Raw genomic sequence first — 17,347 nt, forward strand, 5'->3', positions numbered from 1 at the left:
GTTAAGAACCCCTACATTCATGATATGACTGACTAATATAACAAAACTTAGGGAAATGAAAACAATATCCTTGTAAATGATGTACCACACTTTTGTAGGATTCTAGATATGGGACTTGAAGGCACCTCAGAGGCCGTCTAGTATAGCACATATTTAATTGATGGGAAAACTGAGTTCGTCGAAGTGAACTGACTTACTTCATGATCACACATAGGAGCATAGATATAGATATAGAGATGGGAGGACCCCTTGAGACCATCTAGTAATCAAATCCTCTCATTTTACAACTTGAGATCATTATTTCATGGGACTTTCTTAACAACTCGTGAAGTGGATAGAGCAGGTACCCTTATTTTATTGATATGGACAATGAAACTTACAGGTGTTAAGTGTAATAAACAGTATGGAGGAATGCATGGCATTTGGAGTCAGAAAACCTAGGTTTGAAATCCCAGCTACTTACTAGCTAAATGGCCTTGGGCAAATCCCTTCCTATCCCAGGGCTACCTCAATTTTCTCCTGTGTAATATAGTGGGGAAGGGTGCGGTGGCTAGGTGAGAGTCAGCATGGTACAATGAAAAGGTCAACTGGATTGAGAGTCTAAGGACCTGACTTCCAGTCCCATCTCTGTCACTTCCTATTTCTGTGACTCAAGCAAGTAAGTCACAATTCCTCTCTAGGATCTGTTTACCTTCCATGTAAAATGAAGAAGTTGACTGCTATGATCCAGGAGATTCCTCTTCCTTCTATATCTATGTCATTATGACAATTACCATCTATTCCTTTTTTGGGTTCTTTGATTCTATGTCTCGGGCCGAGGTTTTCCACCTTTCAAGCCTCTGTTTTTTCTGTGGAGGATGCCTTTCCACGTGGACTATATTGTAGTTGATCTTGCTTAAGTGGAAACATCATGTTCCAGTCCCTGCCAATGATTTTCCCGTCCCCCCCCTTGTTCTTTTATTTTTGTCTTTTAAAGCTGGTTTATTGATGCCTTTTGTCTTTATATCATAGTGATTTCAGCACTTCCACCTCCCCTTACTTTAGATTGAATTCTTGTGACAAATGAAACCCGATACATCTATTGGAATGATGGCACTGTCTTTAACAAGGCATACAATAATCTGTCTTAGCAGTCCTCCACCTCTCTATCATGAAAGGGGATGTTGGTTCTATTGGCCATTCTCTGGCATCGTCCATTACTCAGGGTTAGACTTCCCTCTATTCATTTACATTGTTGGAGTCATTGTGCACATAGGTCTCTGGGCTTTGTATATTTTGCTCTGCATCAGTTCATGTAAATCTTCCCACATTTTTCTGAATTCTTGACTTCTTTCATTCTTACTGCACATTGATGTTGGAATCCATTGCATTCACAGGTGTTTTCCCCCAGTTGATCAGCATTCATATTGTCAGTTCTTTGTTACCATTCATGCTGCTGTGAATGTTAGTGTATTGAGGACTTTTCTGGGTTTTACTTCCATAAGTAGGTATAGTAGTGGAGCTGTTTGACCCAGAACTGTTGGGTCGAAGGGCATGGATACTTTCGTCATTTTCATTCAATAATTCTGAGTTGCTATCCAGAGCAGCTTCACACCTTGAGCAACCATGAAGAAATGTGCTTGGTCTCCCATGATCCCTCTGATATCGATGTCTCATTTTTTGGTCATCTTTGTCAATTTTCAGATTGTGAGGTGCAACTTCAGCTATTTTAATTTGAATGAATGAATGAGAAAGCATTTACTGTTAGGGAAGGCACTATGCTAAATACTGGGGATGAAAATGCAGAAGCGAGACTTTCTATTCTAATAGAGGAAGAAAACACATGTAGGGGGAGAGCTGACCAAAGAATGGGATTTCATCCCAGTCCCAGGGATTGTGAATAGAGCCATAGGGGAATTGATTGATTAGTGTTTTCCAGGAATGATAGTGGAGATTTAATTAGTTTTCCCAGAGCAAGTGGCAGAAAATGGAGATGATGATGATGATGATGATGATGATAAGTGAAATTTATATAGTGCTTTAAAGTTTGCAGATTGCTTTACAAATGTTTTAACTCATTTAAAAAAATTTTTAAGCAATTGGGGTTAAGTAACTTGCTCAAGTTTACACGGCCAGTTATTTCTGGGTGTGGTACTAAGTATCTGAGCCCGGATTCGATCCCAGGTCATCCCGACACTGGGGCCGGTGCTCTTACTTGCTGAGCCACCTGGCTGCCCCTAAGCAATTGGGGTTAAGTAACTTGCTCAAGGTTACACGGCCATGTGTTTCTGGGTGGCTGCTAAGTATCTGAGCCCGGATTAGATCTCCAGGTCATCCCGCCACTGGGGCCAGTGCTCTTACTCACTGAGCCACCTGGCCACCCCGACAAATGTTAACTCATTTGATCCTCACAAAAACCCTGTGTGGTAGGTGCTATTATTATCCCCATTTACAGATGGAAAACTGAGGCCTTGAGAGATTAAATGGCTTCCCTAGGATCATACAGCTAGTAAAGTGTCTGTGATAGGATTTAAACTTAGGGCTTCTTGACTCCAAGTCCAGCACTCTATCTACTGGGCCTTCCAACTGAAGATACCCAAGGTGTCTTCATCATGGTGTTTTGGGGGCTAACTAGATATGCTAAACTATCAGCAACCAGGAGGGCAGGATCCCAAGGTGAAACATCATTTTGTATTTCTCTTATTAGGAGTGATTTGGAGTATGTTTTCATATACTCATTTATAGTTTATTATTCTGCTTTTGAAAATTTCTCATCCTTGGCCACTTATTTATTGGGGAATGGTCCTGATATTATATACTGGAGTCAATTCCCAATTATTTTGAATATCTAACATTTCTTGATTATATTGGATGTGATTTTCTCCACTTCTAATTCTACCTATATTGATTTGATTCATGTACCTGTCAATGATCTTCACAAGAAGTCATGAAGGAGATAAATGTTGCCTGTGAAATTCCTTTGAGTTTGGAGATATTTTTACCTCATAGTGCTACTTGTCGCTAACCTAATCTAATTAAGCAGGAAGGATGAGGCATGGGGTGAAGCCCATGTTCACCCTTGCGGTTATGACACTCAGAAGTACCAGGGGATGTTTCAAGTCTTCTATTGTTCTAAGAGTGATTTAGCCCTTCAGTTGAAGGTTCGGATGCATGCCCAGCCCCTCTGGGTCTCCAGCAGCCTAGTGATCTTGTCTGTTTCACCTCTACTCTGCCACCTCCAATCATTTCCTCTCCTGCTGCCCACTGGGCACCCACTCACTTTCTCATGCAATCCGAGGGGGGCAAGGGAGGCAGCACTGCCGGGGACGGGGGGGGGGGTGGACTGGAACCTGTGGGGTCAAGCTGCCTTTGTGATCCCTCAGACAAAAGCAGAAAAAGTTCCAAAGTCATTTGGAAAGTTTTTGTCATGTTAACTAAGGGCCACAAAGCGGGAGGTGGCTATTCCAAGGCCAGTATGCTATAATGGGAGTGAATTGGGGGATGGAGATGGCATTTAGTGCCATCTCCCTGTCATTTTCCTGGAACTGAAGCACTCAGCATTTTACCTCTGTGCTTTCAGTTTGATTCTGAGGGGAAAAAATTAGTCAGCCGAGGTTCAGCCTGGGTTTATGTCGCTAATAGATCTAGCCGAAACTTGCTGTTTACATTTTTACCAGAGATTATTTTAACAACTGCTTCCTAATGGACCAACTGTTTCTGGAACCACCCATAGCTTCTTACATTTTGAACCAAACTTTGTTTTGGAAATGTCTGTCATTTCCCTCAGCCCTGAGAACAATTTCTGTCCTTGGGAAGATGTTTTTGGAGGGGAGGGGGCTTATTTCAGCGCCGACCCCCCCCCCCCCCCCCCCCCTTGATTCTGCTTAAAGGCATCTGAAAAACATTGTAAACCTGGTGTTTTGGATGGGGCCTCTCACGGGGCATTTACTATTTCGGTAACTTTGCAATAATCTTTACACCTTTTTGACCAGTCTGATTACACCTCCATGGGTAAAATGAGGCAGTTGAACCAGATGGTCTCTGAACCAGCTCTAGAACCAGTATCTTCTGTGTCACTTCCCCTCCCTGGGATTCAGTTCCTCATGTGTAAAATGGGAGTAAGGGTAGTTTTGATTCACTACTCTGAGGCCCCTTCCTGCTCTAGTTTAAGAGTTCTTAACTTTTCTGTGTATGTTTCCTGGACCCCTTTAGCAATCTGGTGAAGCTAATGGACCATTTCTCAGAAAAATGGTTTGAAATGCATTAAAGAAAAAAAATAAAATTACCAAGGAAATCCATCTTACTTAAATAAGGTTTAATTTTTTCCCATGGAAGTACATGGAGCCCCTGAACTCTAAAGTCTGTGGATCCCAGATTAAGAACCCCTGTTCTTACTGTATTAACTGAATCCTACAGTTGATACCTTGGTTGAATGCTATCATATTGAAAATATTCCTTTGAGGAGTCTTCTGACATGAGGGTGACTGGTATAAGGTGGTCTTTCACCTCTACATCACTTAAGATCAGTATAAGTGATTGGCACACAGAGAGCCTCACTAAATGCTTGTACCTGACTGGCTAAGAAGGTGATAAGTGTAAGGGTGGTACTTGAGGCAGTTTGCAATGTGTGACCCAATACTTTATGCCCTGTGATCCCTTTATGAGGTATGAATCTTTGACTGGGCCAAGAAGAGACTTGACTGAAGGGCTTGACTGAAAAACACGACTGACAGTACCCCTTGCCTCTGGGGACTTGAAATGGTTCAGTAGTTACTCAGTTCAGAGGCAAAGTCATCAAATGGTAGATTACAGGCTCAGATGTGCCTTGAGGAGGCAGATTCAGGTACCTAGGTGTGGGAGAGCAAGCCCAGAGGGGGTACCATATACCCCCTCCCCCTATTGACAGTGTTATCAGAGAGGCCCAAGCAGTAGCCGGCAATGCACACAACAAAGACAAACATAAACACAGATGGACACAGAGAGATAAAATAACCTGAGGGAGTGCCAGCCCTTCATGCCAGAGTCGAATTTGGGTTCAAGAAGGGACTTCCAGGAACCATGAGCTATATCCTCCTTTTCCACCCAAGTTCTTGGTGTGTGTATCCCATGCTCCCATGTGTGCCTCAGACTCTGGGGAAGCTATTTTATACCAGCTTTTCTTACTCATCAGTGAATTCCTCCTGGGGCCTCAGCACTGAGGAGGGGCCCAGCCTGGCCAGCAGAAGAGGGTTCGGGTCATTAGGTTAAAGAAACTCAGCAGTAACCCTCAACACCAAAGAGAAGAGCTCACAAAGAATATTGATAGAAATGGAAAATGGCAGGTTTGGGAGTGTTCAGAGCATAGAATGAATACAGAAGGACCCGTAGGGGAATATAGTAAACCGTGTTATCTCACCTCCTTTCAGTATAAGCCCTGTTCCTATGCACCATGGCATAGCTTCAAGGGTTCACACAGTTTGCAGCCACTGATCTCCATAGCCTTTATGTTTTACTCTAGGCCATAATCATCCAATTATCTGTGTTGATGGGTAAATCAATGAAGTATTTATTAAATCTTTACTGTGTACCAGGCACTTTATCATGCACTGGAGATCCAATTCCAGCTTTCTAGGAGTTTAAATTCGAACACAGGAGACAACAAGGGTATATATTCAGAATTTTAAAAAAATTCATAGTCTGGGAGGCAGGGCACTTCCTCCTATAGAAAGTGGTGCTTGAGTGGTTTCCTGAAGGAAGGGACAGATTCTATGAGGTGGAAGTTAAGGGGGGAGTGTGTTCCAGTCATGAGGCACAGAGACAGGGGGTGGTATCATATATGAAGAACACAGAGGATTGTTTGGCTGGAAGAGACAGTATGAGATAGGGAGTAATATACAATAAGGCCAAAGAGTTGGTTGGATGAGGGAGGGGACCAGGTTGTAAAGGACTTTAAAAGCTAAACAGAAGATAAATTGTATGCTAGAGGTAATAAGCAGCCACAAAGTAAGGGAGTGACATGGTCAGATCTGCATTTAAGGAATCAATATATTGAGAAAATTGACATTAGGAGTCTATTGCAATTGCAAGAGGAAGTGAGAGCTTGAACTAAGGTGGTAGCTCTGTGAGTAGAGAAAGGGGGTTGGATGTGAGAAATACTATGGAAGTAGAAATGGAAAGATGTGGTAACTGATTCAATTTGGAGTATAAAGAGTTAAGGATAATGCCAAGGTTACTAACCTGGGAGGATGGAAGGATAATGGTACCTTGGACAGAAACTGGAAAGTTCTGACAGAGGTTGGGTTTGGGGAGAAAGATAATGAGTTCAGTCTTGGCCATTCTGAGTTTGAAACAGGCAGTGAGGCAGTAGAGTGGATAGAGTACCCAGCCTGAAGTTAAGAAGACTTATCTTTGTGAGTTCTAATCTGTCCTTAGATGCCTATTAGATACTACTGAACAAGTCACTTAACCCTGTTTACCTCAGTTCCTCATCTGTAAAATGAGCTGGAGAAATAGCAAACCACTCTAGTATCTTTGCCAAGAAAACCCCAAATGAGGTCATGAGGGTACATGACTGAAATGACTGAACAATAACAAAGACTTTGAAATGTCTCTGGGATACTTAGTTTGAATTATCCAGTAGTCAATTAGTGATGCTCAGGGGAGAGGCAGGCTGGCTATAGATAGATAGATAGATAGATAGATAGATAGATAGATAGATAGATAGATAGATAGATAGGTAGGTAGGTAGGTGCATGGATGGATGGATGGATGGATAGAGAGACAGACCTATGAATCATCTGCACAGAGCTGATAAAGAAATCATTAAACCCATGGGTTTCAGTTAAAGGTACTGAAGAGAGGGAGTATAGAAAGAGAAGAAAACAAGACAGTGGCTTTGAGGGTATAGTAAAGTTTATTGAAGGGTTTTTTTTTTATTTTTAAGATGAAGGGATCAATTCTCAAGGTATCTGCAAGAGGGGAGTTTATCAGAGACTTGAAAACTATTTCAGATATTATTATTCCACCGTTTAAGATTGATACCTTTACGATTTTTAAAAGCATCAATCAGTCAATCAGCAGGCACTTTGCTATCTATACTTACTGGGGCTCCAAAGACAAAATCAAGACATTCCTGGCCCTCAAAAAGCTTACATTCTATTTGTCCATTCACAGTCATGTCCCTGATACACTTCCTGCATCTCCACTGAACATTCCGTTGTAAGAAAGAAAAACAATTAAGCAAAGTTAAACAACAAAGTATACAAGGCTTTACACCTGCAGTCCTCCTCCTCCCAAAAGAGAAGCTATCGAAAGTTAGGGGCACAAATACTCTATTGTTGGAGAGAGATCATGGAGCCATTGAAACAATGACTTATTCCTTCAGAGAAACACTTGTGCCGACACTATGTCCCCAATATACTATTTCCCATCAAACTTTCCCCTGGCCAGCTACAATAGGAATTTCATTCCCCCAGATTTTAGGAATATTAGTCAAATGAAAAGAAAAGAGGGAGGTCCTTCAAAAAGATCCATGATTTTGTCAGTGTTAACTCTGCCCTTGGCAGCCCCTCAACCTGAGTAGGTAGAAATGGTAAGGTCCAAAACAATCCTTCACCTGGTGACTAGTCTTCTGAGCCTTAAGTTCCAATAATGATGATGCATAGGATCATAGATGGGTCCAAAGACCACTGAGACCAACTCCAAATTTTAGGGGGGAAGGAGGAAACTGAGACCAAGAGCTATGAAGTGACTTGCCTAAAGTCACACATCTACTTGAATAGGATAGAAGTGCTTAGTGAAGGGAAGCAAGAAGTTGGGAAAGGGGAAAAGCACCTATGTTCACCAATTTTTGTATCCTTGATGTTTTTTAGTGCAGGGACACATTATAACCATCCGGCCTGGGTACAGACAGATTGGTTATATTTATAGGATAATTGACAGATTACTGGAACACTGTGGAGAGTGTTTATTTGCAAAGGGATAAATGGTGTACCCAGTTAGTCAATTGCCTGTCCTTTTACTGTTTGGTACCTGCTTTCAGCCCAAATGACTTATGCTTCCTTTCACTTCCTTTCCCAGTAAAGGAACTAATATTATAACCTAGAGGCAGAGTGGCTGGGGGAAAATGCCCTCTAAAAACAGCTAATGAAATGTGTGCTGCTCCACAAGAACATGGGTGGAAATCAATGCATGTGACCATAACCGGATCCATGCAGTTGTGGGCAATTTATCTTTTCACTAAGTTAGTTGTCCTCTTGTGAATTACATGGAGTTATCCTGAACTGCCTCATCAGCTGTCTAGGGCTGCATGAAGCAAAAAGAGCATGGGAATAGGGAGTTAGATGATTGTACAAAACAACAAACCATACACCCTATTAGTCTTTAGTGAGTCTCAATAAATAGCACTGGAGATAAGACACAAAACAGATTCCCCCCTTCTCCTCCAGGAGGGCTCAAGCCTTGTACCTTCCTGGATATAGACAGGAAAACCAAGCATCCTTCTGTGATAGTAATGGCATTTAAAGATTCCCCTGTATCGGCTTGGTTTTCAAATTGATTGTGTTAAAACCCAGAGCTTGTTAATCCCACCTGTGGGATGGACTTGTTGATGTGAAAAGAAAGTCCTGAACTGGGAGGAGCTGGTGACGTAGATTTGGAGAGACAAGAGAGAGGCAGAAGGACTTTTTGGAAGCAGCACCCACGTGGAGGCAGAGAGAGAGACTGAGAAGGATTGCTGGGGCCACTTTGAATCACCCTGGACTTTTGAGACCTGCCCCCTGAGCTGCCGAGGACTGAGGAGACATGGCTGTTTTGCTGGTACTTTGTCTGTCTGTTTTGATGTTGTTTTGCCAGATCTGTCCACTGGTGAAAGACAGTTCTGTTGTTGAAGAAGTCCTGGAACCTGGCTTTTGGCTAAGAAGCCCTGAGACTGTCCTGCAGACAGAGAGTGAATACTGTCCACCGGTGAAGGACCGTGCTGTTGTTGCAGGGGTCTGGAGACTGTCCTGCAGACAGAATGAATACTGTCCACTGGTGAAGGACAGTGCTGTTGTTGCAGGGGTCTGGAGACTGTCCTGCAGACAGAGTGAATACTGTCCACTGGTGAAGGACAGTGCTGTTGTTGCAGGGGTCTGGGAACCTTTCTGTTGGTTCAGGAGCCCTGAAGAAGGATTTTCTGGTTGTATGTTTACAGAAATCCTGGGAGAGGGTTTTGCTAATGTTTTCAGGGGTTCTAGGACTGTTCTACAGACAGAGGATGAATTCATGAAGGGACTGGCAATGTATCTTATGGCCTTGCTAAGCCTTGTCTCCCCAGGAACTAAGATTGCTGAGAACTTGCCTCATGTCAAGATGAAGAAAAGACCTCCATTTGGGTATTAAGTGCTGTGCTTAAACTTGATGTAACTCTGGGGTAGATTCAATTGAGATCCAGGGGTGGGGAACTTTTGACCTTTTTGTGTCCTATGGTTTGAGCAAATGAATGTACTTTACTTATGTTTGGAAACTAATCTCCATTTGAGAAGAGGGGCTTTGTGGTGGACTAAATGAAGGTACAGCCTAGGAGTGGAGAGGTATTTAGACCAGGGACTTTGTAATTGATTGAATGATTGGAAGGTCCTGGGGTGGGGTAGTCCTTGGAGATTATTTAATCACACTTAGTAAATGCTGTATTTTGAATGATGTCATGTTTTGATCTTCTCTGTTCTTGGTTGGTCACTGAATAAAATGGAGAGCACCTATGGAAAGGCAATTTCCCAAGGTTCAGAATACCAGCATAGGTGCTCTCCATTTTATTCAGTGACCAACCAAGAACAGAGAAGATCAAAACATGACATCATTCAAAATACAGCATTTACTAAGTGTGATTAAATAATCTCCAAGGACTACCCCACCCCAGGACCTTCCAATCATTCAATCAATTACAAAGTCCGGTTCTAAATACCTCTCCACCCCTAGGCTGTACCTTCATTTAGTCCACCACAAAACCCCTCTTCTCAAATGGAGATTAGTTTCCAAACATAGGTAAAGTACCTTCATTTGTCAATCACAGAGCACAATAAGGTCAAAAGTTCCCCACCCCTGGATCACCATTGAATCTACCCCAGAGTTACATCAAGTTTAAGCTCAGCACTTAATACCCAAATGGAGGTCTTTTCTTCATCTTGACAAGAGGCAAGTTCTCAGCAATCTTAGTTCCTGGGGAGACAAGGCTTAGCAAGGCCATAAGATACATTGCCAGTCCCTTCATGAATTCATCCTCTGTCTGTAGAACAGTCCTAGAACCCCTGAACACATTAGCAAAGCCCTCTCCCAGGATTTCTGTAAACATACAACAAGAAAATCCTTCTTCAGGGCTTCTGAACGAACAGAAAGGTTCCCAGACCCCTGCAACAACAGCACTGTCCTTCACCAGTGGACAGTATTCACTCTCTGTCTGCAGGACAGTCTCAGGGCTTCTTAGCCAACAGCCAGGTTCCAGGACTTCTTCAACAACAGGACTGTCTTTCACCAGTGGACAGATCTGGCAAAACAACATCAAAACAGACAGACAAAGTACCAGCAAAACAGCCATGTCTCCTCAGTCCTTGGCAGCTCAGGGGGCAGGTCTCAAAAGTCCAGGGTGATTCAAAGTGGCCCCCAGCAATCCTTCTCAGTCTCTCTCTGCCTCCACGAGGTGCTGCTTCCAAAAAGGTTCTTCTGCCTCTCTCTAGTGTCTCTCCAAATCTACGTCACCAGCTCCTCCCAGTTCAGGACTCTCTTTTCACATCAACAAGTCCATCGCACAGGTGGGATTAACAAGCTCTGGGTTTTAACACAATCAATCGGAAAACCAAGCCAATACAGGGGGATCTTTAAATGCCATCACTATCACACCTTCTTTCCCAGATTCTTGGGGGAACTTGGTCTGTGTTTGGCCACTGACAGTGGGTACTATATAGGATGCCCCTTCTATTCAGGCTTTCTCAACGTGTAAAAAACAGGGCATCTCAGAAGGAAGCAAGGAAGAGTATTCTGCCAAGAGAGGGCAAGCAGTCCATCAATCAGCTGGTCCACAAGACTGTGTTAATCAGTGCTGGGCACTGGAGATATACACTCAGAAATTAGGCAGCTCCTTAAGGACCTCACATTCTACAGGAGAATCACCTGACTTGAGCCACGCCCCTGAATGTGGCTTTACTTACTTCAATACTGTATAAAACTGTATGTAACCGGATTTTGTGTTTCTTTTTCTTCTTCGTACATAGAAAGCTTGTTTGTTGATGATTATTAATTTCACAAGGAAGAAAAGAAAATTTAGGTGTAGAAGGCATCAAGACAAAGACATCCAGTGAAGTTAGTTCACACACACAGGGAAAAAGTTGAGGAGTATGAGGACAGAAACCAAAATAGGAAAGCATTTTGAAGAGAGTTTTGGTGGAGATCCATGAGGTTACAAACAGAATTGATGTTTTCTTCAGACTATATTATACGACAGATCACTAGAACAGCAAGAGCAGCTTGGTGTTGTTGTTGTCATCTCAGTCACGTAGGACTCTTTGTGACCCTATTTGGGGTTTTCTTAGCAAAGACGCTGGAGTGGTTTGCTGTTTCCTTCTCCAGCTCATTTTACAGATGAAGAAACTGAGGCAAACAAGGTGAAGTGACTTGCCCAGGGTCACATGGCTAGGAAGTGTCTGAGACCAGATTTGAACTCTACAAGATGAGTCTTCCTGACTCTAGGACTGGCACTCTTATCTACTGCAGAGCCACCTAGCTGCCCCTAAATGAGGAATTCAGAAAACAGATGATCAGTCTGGGGCAGTGACAGGCAGTGGTGGGGATCCTTGCTTCCAAGGATATCTGTTAGAAATATTTTTTTTGCCACAAAGAGAACAGTTAGTGATTCATTAACTTACCTTAAATGATTTCATTCCTTAATAGGCAGAGGAACCAACAAAGGGAATTTGGTCCAAGAATTAGATTTCATTTCCCCTGAAAGGAAGGAATAAAAATGATGACAACCTTGGAGAAAAGTGACTACAGCATCTTAAGAGTTTATGATAAAGTAGTAGAGGACATTCAGGCCTAGGCTGATATGTACCCTAGATTTTGGAAGAGCATATTTTTTTTAAAAGCAGTCGGGGTTAAATAACTTGCTCAAGGTTACACAGCCAGTTATTTCTGGGTGTGGTGCTGAGTGTCTGAGCCTAGGATTCGATCTCCAGGTCATCCCAACACTGGAGCCGGTGCTCTTACTTGCTGAGCCACCTGGCCGCCCCTAAGCAATTGGGGTTAAGTAACTTGCTCAAGGTTACACGGCCAGGTGTTTCTGCGTGGGTTGCTAAGTGTCTGAGCCCGGGATTTGGAAGAGCATATTTCAAAAGGCACAGAGGCTTCATAGGTAGGATCCCCTGATCTACAATTCCATATTGTATAGGATATTTCCAAAGACAAAAAGGAAACACTTCTAATTAAGAGTAAAAATGGGAGTCAAAAGCATATTCAAACAACCATCCTCCCCAATCCTCTTTTTGACATCTACCCTGCCCGCTTGCTGGACCACTGGACTTCTAGGAGCCATGACCTAGTTCATTTAATCCATTCATCTTTGGAACTCCCATTCTGGGGACCAGTTGTCCTCTTTGGTGACTGGATGAGTGTAGAATCACATGACCCACGATATCTAGCTGGCCTCAGACTACCAGATCATCCTTCATACCCCATCTGGTGACTTGCCCTGGCTGTTTTCTTTCCATACGCCCCTTCCCCTGCACCCTCCAGACTGCCAGACCTCCAGATACCATGTCCCAGGGGAGTCGTGGTAATATATGGAAACTCAACAAGCAATAAAAGAGTATAAATTATCATGGTGCCTTGGTATTGAGCTCCTGCTCCCTCCCTGCCTGAAGTATTCTGCTAATGAAGAAAATCTCAAGCTCATACTCATGACACCCAAATATGGCTTGATATTTTTGCCCAGCCCACAGAAGCTTAGCCCCTGCATTGGCTATAAAGGTATCATTTGTAAGTGTCTTTTGTAAAATGTCTGCAATATGGTTTTTAATTGTGATCCCCTCCATCATGCACAACATTACGTACAACGACCTCCATCTTTAGCTCTTGTAGCAGGTTGAAAAGCACAGGTGGAAAGGACCCTGATGTGATCGCTCCTGGGACCCAGCCCCATTCTCGACCCCATCCTTGTTTTCTGAGACTGGTCCAGCATTTTCCCACTTTGGGCACGACGGTGCATCATTTATCTCTTGCGTGCAGCCAATGTCCTTGTTCCCATCTAGTGCACAGCTGGCCCAGACGGTGGCCCTGCCTCCCCAGCTGGGCTATGCTGGCTGTGCCCATGCATCAGGCTGCTGGGATTTCTGGGCCCAGAATCCTTTGTCTCTCTGGGTGGACTGGTTCTTCCTATTGTTCCATTTCTCAGCAGACTTCCAGACAAGGAGCGGTTCTTTCCATTAGTCTAGATGTGAAGGGTATTTGGGAAGGCGGCTTTCTCTATAATCAAGTCTTTGTTCAAAGAATTGTACAAATGGTTTGTTAAAGTGGCCAGAGTGCTGGACTTGGTATCAGGAGGACCTAGATTCAAATCCCATCTCTGATGCTTATTGGGTGTGTGACTTTGGACAAGTCACCTCACCTCCATGGCCCTCAGCATCCTCTTCTGTAAAATTGGACAGTTGGACTGGATGGCTTCGGAAGGCCCCTTTAATTTCTAGATTTTGGATCCCATGTTTGACCCTAGACAAGTCACTTCTCGTTGGGCCCCAGTTTCCTCTTCTGTAAAAACAAAGAGGCTGGATTAATGACCTCTGAGATCCTTCTTAACAGTTCTAGATCTAGGATCCTAAATACGGTCTTGGCTAAACCACTTCCCCTCCCTGGACCTCTCCTCGGTAAAATGGGGTGGGGGGGTGTGTGCGATGGCCTCTGAGGTCCCTCCCAGAACTAAATCTATGGTTCTATGCTCTATCATCATCAAATCCCATGAATTTCATCAAGTGGCACTGCTTCCCTCTTTCACATCTGTACAGGTACCATTAAGGGTCCCCGTCATTGCAGACCAGAGCATCCTTGGTGTAGAGAGACTGCTAGCATCTGCTTCTTCAGACCTCTCCAGCCCCTTGACCATTGAACCTCTGGAGTCATCTATAAGCCTGGATGCCGAGGGCTTCTCTCCTTCCCATTGGAAGGTGCTGAGGAGCTCGACACAACTTCCCTGCTGAGGCCCACAACTTCCCAACTGCTGCTCTAGCCTTTGTGAGCATTCCAACCTGGTGACATCAGGGCTCTGTGACTTGAGCCTGCGGCCCAGATCAGACGCTGCTCCCTGGAGGCTTTTCATGGGGCTCCTCCCTTTATCCACATCACTCGTCTGCCACTGCCATAATATTTCACTGGCATGTCCCATCCAGGACTCGAACGGTTCTTCTCCAGGGGGGTGCGGCTGCTCCCTTGAGGAGCTTTGGAACTTGGCATAGGGAAGCCCTTCTACTGGCTTGGATCCAGCTTGCTTTCCATCTCCAGATGTCAACTTCTCCCCCATACACATGTCTCACAGCATCCCCAGACAGTCCCTCCCTTTGCAAGAGATTCTGGAACTTTATTTCCTATCTCTTCTTCAGTGGGGGTGGGGAGTCAGGGGTCCTAATGATGAATTTTCAGAGATTCTCCCCAACTTTTCACTGTAGGGAGATGCCAGTGTATACCACTGGTTCCTATAATTCTATGGTGGGCTTTATTCACCTCCTTGTAAAGTTTAGGTACTTTTCATTTGGACTAAGTAATTCATAGTAACCAGAATAGTGCCTTTAATGTCCCTATCTTTAGTGCCAGGAAGAACTCTTAATATCACCCCATTCCACAAGCATTTGATTCTAAAGCAAGGGTGGGGAACCTGTGGCCTCAAGGCCACATGTGGCCCTCTAGGTCCTCAAGGGTGGTCCTTTGACAGAATCCCAACTTCACAGAACAAATCCCCTCTAGGTCCTCAAGGGCGGCTCTTTGACTGAATCCCAGCTTCCCAGAACAAATCCCCTTAATAAAAGGATTTGTTCTGTTGAACTGGGACTCAGCCAGAAGGCCACACCTGATGACCTAGAAGGCCACATGTGGCCTTAAGGCTGCAGGTTCCCCACCCCTGTTTTAGTTTTACACCAGTGCTCCAAAGATTGAATTGCAATTCTGCCTTTGGGGACAGGAAAGCCTGGATCACCTACCAGTGTGTACCAACACTTGCTCTGCAAATCAGAGAGCTGCCTGAGGGTACTGAAAGGTTCAGTGACTTACCCAGGGTGACACATCCATGATGCATCAAGTCTTCCTGACTCCAAGGCCAGTTCTCTAGCCACTACACCATGCTGCCTCTATGCTATTTTGTCACTCTTTATACATCAATGCAACAGATCCTAGTATCTAAGCATCCACCTGTGCAAGAGGGATGAGCCATATTAGTAAAAAAAATTAGAGGCACAGTAAAACAGCAGTTTTGTTGAGAAGACAGACAGGGGGAACAACACTATGAAATTTCTTTTGAAGACAAAATTCCAGCCACATGAAATATCACTAGGTATTTGAAAAAGACTCACAAAATAGTTTGAAGACATAAAACATTTCCCTGGCTGAGCGGCCGCTTGTACTGTGGGCCGTGGTTCACCCCAGGGATACTCTGGGGCTCTCTACCGTGTTGCTGGTGTCCCTTGTGGGCTCTCAGAGTAGAAGTCTGTCATTCATTCCTTGGACTCACCCCTTCTAGGACCATAGTGGGATCTTTGAGTCATTCTACAAGATGTGTCTGTATCCCCTGCTTAGATTCTCATGGCTTGAATACATCCATCCTATTCTGGTCATTTTGTTTGCAGGTGACTGCATGTTCTGCATTGAAGGTCACATGACATACGCAGAAAAAGGCCTTCCTTAGAATGGTAGAAATAAATCATAGCAACTTAACATCATAACCTAACGTTCATATTCTTAGCCTATGACCCTTCCCACCCCCCACATCAATCTGCTAAATTGTAGGCAGATCAAAAGCCTGGAAGTTCCATTCTCCATTCCTCTGAACCAGGGCCAGGCAGACTTCTAACCCACAAGCCACTGGGATGGAGAAGCTTTTCTTTGGAGCCACACAGTAATTGGGTGCAACCTGGTGATCTTTCCTGAAGGTGACATGGGCAGAGAGACCTGGGCAGTGTCAGGTGTTGCTTTCACTTCCAGACAGTAGAATTTCAGCTCCCTGATGCTGACAGGTAGCATAGGACATTGGGCCTGGAGTCAGAAAGATCTGGTTTCAAATTCTGCCTTACTTACTAGTTTTGTAACCCTGGACATATCACTTCACCTTCCTGGGTCTCAGTTTCTCCATCTATAAATGGATAGAGTAGAACTTGTTGGTCTTAGAGGTGCCTTATAACTCAAAATCTATGATTTTATTATCTTCTACCTCTCCTTATCTTATGATGAAGTGTGTGCATTTAATTGGGTCTATGCCCCTTTGAAAACAGATGGGTCTGATGGTTTCCTCTCCCAAGGAACCTGTTCTGATAATCTGGCTCCACCAAGGCATATGGAGACAGGGACTAATGTGAGGTGACTTACCTTCTCCCTATTCTCTTTTCTCACATTCCAACTCAGTCTCTGGGGAAGGCGTGAACAAATTCTGGAATTTCATTGCACCAGAAGAAATAAGGAACCTGATGGATTCAGAGAACTATCAAGAGACTTGTATGAACTGATGCAGAGTAAAGTGAGTAGAACCCTGAGAACAATTTACCTAATGACCACAACTCTAAAGAACCTCAGAATTCTGACCAAAGTAGTGGCCTGTCATGATGTCAAAAGACTGATCATGAAACATACCTCCCACCCTTTAGCAGAGAGGTGATAGACTAGACTCTAACTCTATGTAGTCACTAGAGGTACAGAACCATCCTGGTTCTGGTGCTGTCAATATATAGACTGATTTGACCTGAATAGACAAGGGAGGGCTTTTACTGGATGGAGAGAAAGGACAGAGGGAAAGGTGGATTGGTTGGTAGCAATATATGTGGGGAGAAAGGTTTGATATTTTATTCATTTAAATGAAAATGGTTATAAACCAGCTTAGATGGTATAAACAGTTGTATTGTTTTCAATGAAACATTTAATTAAAATAAAGAAGCTTTTAAAAATCTTATTTTAAGATATCGTTTTTATTTTTAATAACACCTTCAATTGTGAATATATCCCTTCTTCCTCCCTACATGGAGAAGCATCCCTGGTGACAGATTAAAAAGGCAAGTGAAAATAGAAGCAGTTGAGCCAAATCAACCCCTACATGGATTTTGTCTGACAGTAAATAATGCACAAGTGCACACTCATAGTCCCCTTCTCCAAGGAGGGGAGGAAGGTGCATTTT

General features: G+C 43.7%; 1 long non-coding RNA gene across 1 annotated transcript in view; it reads left to right on the plus strand.

Moving 5' to 3' along the window:
- Positions 1–17,102, plus strand: part of LOC138170948 (uncharacterized) — a 51,362-nt gene extending 34,260 nt beyond the window's left edge. The window contains exon 3 of the long non-coding RNA XR_011170779.1: positions 16,585–17,102. This is a non-coding gene — a long non-coding RNA (uncharacterized lncRNA). The remainder of the gene's footprint in view (positions 1–16,584) is intronic.
- The last annotated feature ends 245 nt before the right edge of the window (positions 17,103–17,347 follow it).

Source organism: Petaurus breviceps, unplaced genomic scaffold, assembly GCF_028583685.1.
Source record: "Petaurus breviceps papuanus isolate PSGF00001 unplaced genomic scaffold, PetGlider_PUasm1.0 400, whole genome shotgun sequence".
Taxonomy (NCBI): domain Eukaryota; kingdom Metazoa; phylum Chordata; class Mammalia; order Diprotodontia; family Petauridae; genus Petaurus; species Petaurus breviceps.